At 39.2% G+C, this 9,036-nt stretch overlaps 1 protein-coding gene across 1 annotated transcript in view; it reads left to right on the top strand.

The window, feature by feature from the left end:
- The first annotated feature begins 6,453 nt into the window (after nucleotides 1–6,453).
- Nucleotides 6,454–9,036, top strand: part of SCN1A (sodium voltage-gated channel alpha subunit 1) — a 142,805-nt gene continuing 140,222 nt past the window's right edge. Inside the window, exon 1 of the mRNA XM_056110249.1 lies at nucleotides 6,454–6,712. The gene's annotated coding sequence lies outside the window, so the exon portion shown is untranslated. The remainder of the gene's footprint in view (nucleotides 6,713–9,036) is intronic.

Raw genomic sequence — 9,036 nt, 5'->3', positions numbered from 1 at the left:
GCCTTGTGGACAGCAGGTATGAGCCGGGAGTGTGGGGGCGACTAAAACCTCATGGGAAGGGGGGCGTTTCGCTCCGCCCTTCACGCCCTACCGAGGCCACCGGTTGCCCCCCGCGAGCGGCTCTCCAGCACGGCCACGACTCCAGAACACAGAAACCAATTTCTTAACTATCTGACTTTCAGTAGAAATACTTCCAGGGTCAATAGGTAAAATAGCAGAAATCCAAAACCAACATTTAATTCTTGAACCGAGCTGTAGAAAGCAAATCACTTCACAATGCTTTTTCAGCATGTCTGATTGGGGGGGGGGGTAAACTCTAAATAATAGTGGTGAATCTTTTATTGAAACAATGAATCTAATCAAAGCAGATAGAGTGTTAACTAGAATTCATCTGCCTCACAGGGACGGGGAGGGGTGGGGGGTGGGGTTTTATTGGGGTTCTTCATGGTAAAAAATAAGTATTGGTAAAGGGAAAAAAATATTATTTTGTATATCTTGCATTTTGATGAGTTTGGACTTCTGTATGTAACCAAGCATACCATTGCAACAATCAAAGAATATTGCATCTGTGATTCATCTTCTTACTAAAAAAAAAAAATAATATAGTGACCTTGTGGATTGAGAATCTAAAGACTGAATTCAAATTCTTCTCTGGAATTTACTGTCCATGATGGAATCTCTCAATATTCTGCCAGAAGGTCTCCTATCACATTGTAAGTGACATCGCCGTTATATTCTCTGCGGCACAATCCCTAAATAAGATCATTCATGCCCAAGTTAAACTCTGGTCATCATAGACTAGTGAGATGGTTCAATGAGCTGAAGCAAATACTTGCAAGTAAAGGCCAAGGTTTGATCTCTAGTGCCGCATAGTCCACTGAGCACTGCTAGGAATCACCCAAAGCGCTGAACTGGGATTGTCCCTGAAAACCGTGGGGTATGACGTCTAAACAAAGTAAAAATAAAAATATAAACAGACAAATACCTCAGGAAACCAGTACTCTGAACCCCCCCCCTTTTTTTTTCAGGGAGAATTCAGCTGCAAGATGTTTTACTTTGGGGCTGGTGTGATAGCATAGCCGGTAGGGCGTTTACCTTGCACACAGCTGACCAGGTTTAAATCCCAGCATTCATATGATCCCCCGAACACCATCAGGAGTAATTCCTGAGTGCATGCGCCAGGAGTAACCCCTGCTCATCGCCGGCTGTGACCCGAAAGAAAAAAAAAAGATGTCTTACCCTGTACACTCAAATTACAGAGGAATCTAAAAATGTATTCTTTAAAATTCCAATTTACAACTTTGATCAAGGGAATCAGTAGCTCAAATAAATTTGGAAATCACGAAATTTTTGGCCGAAGATCAAGGATGACTTTCTTCCCAAGTCAGGCCGCAAGTTAATTAATAAAATATTTTTATATGACTTCTGGAAGAAAAGTTTAAACTACAACAAATAGGCATTAGGCAATATGTTTTGATAACAAATTTTTATCATTAATTCTACAAGAAAATATTAAAAAAAATTTATATGTTAATATACCAGTTTTTCAGCCTTCAACATGTTGCATTCTTTTTTTGCAAATTCTTTTAAAGTTCTAATCACAATAGAAAATTACCGTGTCTGCCTTAGAACTGGCAGAACCAGTGCAGCTTTGAACCTCTTTGTGTCCTTTCTTCCTTTTCATACCCAAGATTTACTGACATTGATAATGTTCCATTGCAATATTCCCTTTATCTTTTGGGTATCGAGCAGTAAACTGCTGATGTCAGCCTCTAAAGAGTTACATGCCAAATGAAAGTAAAAATCTAACTCTCATGACAGAGAGAGCTATGCAAAGACTATAGGACATTTTATGCTGTGATTATTATTGTTGTGTTAGAAACTCTTACTTTAGATAGGCACAGCTCAAATCTTTAAGTCAGTTAACTCAGTCCTTGCATTAACGGTCGTAGAAGTATTGTCACGTACAAATGCCAGCTAGGAATGACAGCTATGTACATTCTACCTTCTGAGACAGGATTGTAGTGGGTCTCCAGGAATGGCTAGCATGAAGAGTAGGAGAAAAAGAATGCTAAATTATCTTTTATTTTTTGAAAGTGGAAAGATGAGAGTGAAAAGAAAGTTATATGTCAATAAATTGTTCTGTCAAAGAAATCTTAACACTATAGGATTGGTTCTATTGGGAGTTTAGAGGAGGTAAATAAGGTGAGAGAGAGAACTTAAGACTCAGCAAAAGGTCAAAAGAGACAAGTGTCAATGCATTAATAGGAAGCACTGGTGGTTTTATTTTAATTGATCCTTTTCCAGCTTTTATGAATGTGTGATCTAAGTGTATACTACACTAATAACAATTTCCTGGTTTGCTTTTCTGCCAGGCTTTACATGAGGACTATTTAAATTTACCAGTGTAGTTAAACTGCTTCAGTGCTATTAAAATGCCTGTGGACAAATGCTGAGCTATTCATTAAACTTACTCATTCCAAAATGAATAGGATCCTGGTCTCCCTTTCCCCCCATTGTCTGGCAAAGTACAGCCATTTACTCTCTGAAACCTAAAGCTTTCAACTTAACAAGTAACCATATTCCTCAAAACTGAACATGAAGTTGTTCTGTAATTAAAAAGAAAAAAGGACTGTCCATTAAGAAAATAAATATGGTTTAAGAGATGGAATATTTCCCTAAAGCCTTTGTAGAACTTACCGGTTTGCAAGAGGGAAGTTCTGCCAAGAGTAGGAAAGACTGTGGACAAAGATACTGAAGTGGAAGGATGATATATGATTACAAGTGGAAGGATGATATGGTGATTTAAAAAGCAATCAATGTGCCCTCCCATTTATCTGACATATCACTGCAAAATAGGAAGGATTTTTTCTGTTTTGTTCCCTCTTCAGAATCTGGAAAAGTGCCTGGAATATAACAGATGCTTGAAGAAATGAATAAATGAAGTATCAGATGCCCAGAGTATGAGCAGTAGTTAATAGCTTCCAAGAGCTAGGGTAATGAGAGTTGCTGCTATAAATGAATTGGTTAATATACTCTATAATAACAGAAACAGCCGTCAAATAAGCAGATATAGAGTTTACTTGCGTATGTCATGGAATTCTAGATCTTGGGTAGGACTGCAACCCCAAAAAGGAAAATAATGTGTGTTTTATGGTTTTCGTTTGTCATGACTTCTATTCCTGCAAATTGTCTTCTGAAATCTGCATTGCAAGAGAAGACTAGCTTCTATAACTGTCATAATGGCAGTAGTTGCTGTTTTTGGCTAGGACAGCCTTCCCCTCTACTCTGGTTCTCTGTAGCCAAGGAGAGTGGTTTCAGCCCTGTTGGTCAGGAAGGGAGAATTATAGAGAGGATCTTGAAAAGATACATAAAAAATATTGATTCTTATAAGCAATAAGAAGGCATTAAGATCAGGTAGTCATCCTTTATATCTTATGTGTTAATAGTATTCTTAATAAGGAATATGTTCATTTAAAATTTTTTAAACACTACCCTTCAGTTAACATATTTCTGTTTTTTTCTGCATCCATGATATCCTGGTATTATTTCCAGATTTACTATGTCTTCAACTCCTTTTATCTGGGCTTGCCCTTTTTATTTGAAGGGGCTATTCCCTCATAATACTGACGGTGCTGGGAAACCCTCATAAAGATGATTGGTTGGGATGAATGTTCAATGCTCAGGTCAGTGATGAGGTACTACTCAATGATGAGGTACTACTCAGGCCAAAAGTGATGGGGTCTCCTGGGTCAAGCCCATTAGTGCCCATGGGGTCTTTTGGTACTAGAGATCAAACTTAAGTCCTTGCACATGACGTACCTTTTCTTTTTCAACATGTTAAGGCACCAATATTTGCAATACTGCTAATGACAGAGTTTCATGCACACAGTATTTCACTCAAAGAGAGTATAAGCTCAGCTGTATAACCATTTCTCATATTCTGATTCCTTGGTCATTTGCTATTTCCTTACTGGATTTCTTATATGCCACCTATGAGGGAGGTCATTCTGTTCCTCTCATTTTGACTTCATTCAGCATGACACTCTCCAGATCTGTTATATACTATGACCATATTTTGTATTTTCTTAAGGCCAAGTAGTGTCCTAGTAATCTGTTCTTGGACACTTGGGTCATATCTGGATTTTGGATGTTGGATGTTGTAAATAGTGCTACAATTAACATAGGAATGAAAATGTATTTTCGGAATAGAGTTTAATGTCTTTTCAGAATAGGGTCCTTGGGGTAGATACCTAGAAAAGGAATTGCTGGATCTGAGGAAAGCTCAGTTCTTAGTTTTCTGACGTATTCATAATGTTTTTCAAAAAGGCTGGATCAGTTACTATTCTCACAGAAGTAAATGAGGGTTATTTTTTCCCATACCCACATTGAAACTGATAGATTTTGATCCTTTATATGCAAAACATGCACTGAGCCTGGCTCTCTGAATCTCCAACCTTTTGACATTTTCTTGACTACCAGAATCTGCATCATACCATTAACCAGACACTAATTAATGTGTCAATATTATCATGACTGTCTTTTATGAAATAGAATATTTTGGAGGGGGGAGTTTAGTTGAGTCATACAATGGTGCTCAGAGCATACTTCAGGTTCCGTGTACAACCTTTCCATTCTCAAAAGCATAGGATTTTTTAAGTTGGAACAGGTAGTTATCTTATTCAATTTCTTTCCTCCAAGGATGAGAAGATGGATTCATCAGTATCTTATATACCAGGACTAGAAAATGTTTTGTGAGCATAGAGTCAAAAATTTCTATGACAGGGTCTGGGGTAATAGTATGGTTACCCCAGGTAGAGCACTTAGTTGCACACAGCAAGGGTTTGATCCCAGGCACTACATATGGTCCCCCAGTGCTTCCAGGAGTTATTTCTGAGCACACAGCCGGACTAAGCCATGGACACCACTGGATGGGGGTGCAGGGTGGGGGGAAGGCCAAAATTTCTGTGAGTCCAGAACAGGAGAATAAAGGTAAATTAGAGGTAAATTATGTTGCAGAGAATATTGGATTTCAGTACAGCTTGTCCTTTTTTTTTTTTTTTGCTTTGCAAGCTATGTATGGTTGTGAATAAATCTCAAAGGAAGCCGAGAAAGTCTCAGTACTCTCAACAATACAATTACAATATTTATAATAATGTTCATAGTATCTATAGGATCCATAGGATCTACAGAAAAAAATTTAGAAGGTGATGTCACTTAGTAAATGAAAGGCACATAAAATGACAGTTATCAAAATAAATGTATTTCATAGAAAAACAGGATAAATACTCATGAATAACTAATCTATACATAGCAAATTATAAATTTGTGCAATGCCAAAACTGAAACACTGTCAGTTTTAAAGGTCATGCAGTATATAAAATAGAAAGTTTGGGGGCTGGAGCAATAGCACAGCGGGTAGGGCATTTGCCTTGCACATGGCTGACATGGGTTTGATCCCTGGCATCGCATATGGTCCCCGAGCCTGAACACCATTAGGAGTAATCCCTGAGTGCAGAGCCAGGAGTTAACCTCTGTGCATCACTGGGTGTGATGCACAGAGCAAAAAAAAAAAGAAGAAAGAAAAGAAAAAGAAAGTTATACTCTCACTTATTAGAGTTATAAATATAGATTCTCCATTGTCTTAGAGAAACACAATTGTATCAACAATTGATCCAAATACTGATTTGGATCCAAAACATATATATATATATATGTATATATATATACATACATACAGAACAAAATGTTACTATAATTAAGCCTTGGGTTTTTGTACACAAAATAACAAAACATATTGTAATAAATATAATAAAACCATAGTTTTTATAGTGGGAAAATAACATTTTTTTTAACCTTGAGTTTTAGTAGAAGATGAGAAAATGTAAGCTTTCCTGTAAGCGATCAGGAACTTATCCAAGGCATTTCTTATTATCATTAATGCTGAACTTTTGAATTATTTCAGAACTTAGATCTCACTCTGGGTCTTACTATTAAAACAATATTTAAAATAGAATTTTCAATAAAAGACATATGTCTGTAATAAAGATGCATTGATTTTTTTTAGTGGAATGAAAAGTCAAAGTTGATTTACAAATTCTGTAGCTTGTAAAGATAACAGCAATAAATACAGGACAAAAACAGAAATTAAAAAATAATCGAAAAACAATATAGGAGGTATTTGTTCTCTTTGATAGCTACATTTTGTTTGAAAGTTTTTCACCTCTGCAACACTGATGTTTGATATGATAGAATATTTGGGTATGAAGGAGAAGCAAGAGGAAGCCACAGTACAAGAGGGGAAGGGAAGCAGGAAAAGGAGGTTGAAAGAAAAAAAAGAGGCTGAGAACACAAATCCTGTGGGTGAGAAAGCATTTAATATTTGGCCACTAGATGGCGGTGGAATGTAAGGTGCTTTCTCGATTTTTTTTTTTTTAACAAGCTATTTGCTGATTTGTATTAGGTACCATAGAGTGAGGCGAGGATGAAGCCGAGAGGATACTGCAGAGGTCTCTGGTGTATGTGTGGTTGTGTGCGTGTGTGTGTGTTTGGGTACGTGTGTCCTGCCCCAGTGAGACTGCAGCCCTTGTAAATATTCTTCACCTTTGGCGAGAAGGAATCTGATCAATTGCAACTGAAGGCACGTTGTTATCCTCTGGTCTTTGGGAGATGCTGTTCCTCATTGCAGATGGGTAATTTTCCTTTTTATCAGGTAAGCCCTCTGGTTGTTTCGTCGCGATTTGAGGCATATTTGTTCCAGTTATTCCGTTGGAAAAGGGGCCCATAGATGGACAGTTTGGGCAGAGCAGGAAGTCCTTTTTTTTTTCTATGAGAATTCGAACCAACTATCCCCCTCCTCCCTCTTCTCCTCCCTTTCTCCTCCCCTCCCCATCCCCCCTCCTCTCAACCTTCCACGAACTGAAATCAGGTTTGTTTTTGCAGTTCAGCATTTTGATACAAGATGGGTTTCTTTGGCCAGAAATAGCTTGGAAGCTGGCCAGCTCTTGCCTTTGCTTGCCTTCATCCTATTCAAGGTCTCCTTTTGAAGCCCCCTGGTTCGCCGAGTGCTTTAGAACTTGAACGAGCTAGCGGTGAATAGAGGTCATATTGTTCCGAGGGATGGAACAAAAATTAGATCTCAGTGTTAACCCCACAGGAAGGAGGAAGGCAGCGGGACCGCTGCTGGAGCTAGCAATGCAGGGGTGTTCAGCCTCCCCGGGTTGAGGCTGGGCTTTGGGGAGAAATGCTTCAAGCTCGGAGCAAGAAAGGGACGAAGATTTATGTCCCCCAACTCTCACCCAATCACACTGAAAAAGGAGCTTGAAGGAAGTGGGAAAGAATCCCCTCCTCCATGGAATGCCAGAAAGGAAAGATTGAGTAAGTTTTAAATAGGCAGAGGTCACCACCGGCAATGATACTGCAGAGGTTGTTCGCTTCCCAGTGTGAACCGTTTTGCCTTTCCAAACAGCACAAGAAATGTCTCTGGGTCACTGTGAGGCTTGTTCAAATGTTTGTGGTCTTTGCTCTCATGGATTCTCTCTCTCCTACCTGTTTGAGGTATGTGTATAAAGCCCCTCTTCCCCCAACGTTTGCTTCTCATATTTGTGTGTGTGTGTGTGTGTGTGTGTGTGTGTGTGTGTGTGTTCTTCAGTTGCTTACTGACAATCGTCACTCCTCTTCCACAAATCAGTCCAAATAGAGCGGTGGTGGGAGCTTTTTCTGGTGCCTGATGAAACTACCAAAGCCAAAGAGGGCTCTGATTCTGTCCATATGTGCATGTGACTGAATATTTCTTAGCTGCAGTAGCAAACTTGCAAATTGCCAAGCGCTGTTGCTGTCACACCTAACAAATGTGGCTGCTACATCTATGGATTTACAGGTTCACATGGTATTTCTGATGTTCTAGTAGAGTAAGAGAACATATTTCTTCCAAAGACATTTTAATTATCCCAAGAAAATGATGCCAAACAGAAATAGGAAAATTCCATGCTGAGGTTATGATGCCTGCTTTAGTTTTTTTTTTTTTTCTGCACAGAGGGTAGCTTACCTCTCTTATTTGCTGCAGGACCTTGGCAGGCCTGGATGATGTAACTTGGACCTTCACACATTCACGGGGTATCTGACACTTTTCTTACCCTTCCTCTGTGCATTTTGGAAGCAGGATAATTATGGTGGATAGACTCCTCTAGACCCCTCATTTATGGTTGTCTCTGTCAATCCCTGGCATCCCTTTTACAGGAGCAGTGATGCAATTTAGGCCTTCCTCCACAAAGCTCCTTGAAGAGATTTTTAGATGGTGTCTATTTTAGGAACATAATGTGTAGACAGGAATGGATGGCCACAGAGATTTACCGGAAAACAATTTCGTGGAGAGGGTGAGGTAACATTATAAACCACGAGAATAGAGCACAAGTGGCTGGTTATAGCACTCGAACCTGGCAATAGAATTAGTTTTCATTAAACTCTCTGCAACTGCTTTTTATGGCGTGTTCCTCTCTTGGCTCACATGGTCTTTTTTTTTTTTTCCCCCAAATTTTCTTTGGGCAGCTGTACATTTGAATGCTCATACTGGTTAAAACAACAAACAAAAATACTCATATCAGTTTCTACTGCCTATACAAACGATCCTGTTTACATAGTCATCTCTTGCTGGGAGATTTGGTGTCCAGAGCCTTGTTTATTGGGCAATTTCCCTTTAAGACATGGTCTAGAGGGTTTCTCAAGCCCTAGCAGGGGAAGGGAAGGCACAATTGGAGGCCTAATTAATTATACAGTATCCAAGAAGGCACTGGGGATCTCAGCCAGGATTCTGCATTACCAACCAATAGATATCGGAGGCAAAGGGGTAGACCAGAGATCCAAAAGTTAATTCGTGTTTCTCTTACCATTAACACAGGGAATAGAAATTTCAGAATCTCAGAAGGATTCTGTTGGAAACACTCTAGCTCTTAGTACTAAGGGTTCTAAAAGGTATCAGATAGAGAATGATTCAGAGGGGGGATGTTCGAATGCCTTCTCTTGGTGTTGCAGATAAAG

Source organism: Sorex fumeus, unplaced genomic scaffold, assembly GCF_029834395.1.
Source record: "Sorex fumeus unplaced genomic scaffold, SorFum_2.1 ptg000009l, whole genome shotgun sequence".
Lineage (NCBI taxonomy): Eukaryota > Metazoa > Chordata > Mammalia > Eulipotyphla > Soricidae > Sorex > Sorex fumeus.
The sequence above is the reverse complement of the archived record's forward strand: the minus strand, read 5'-3'. Positions and strand labels throughout refer to the sequence as shown.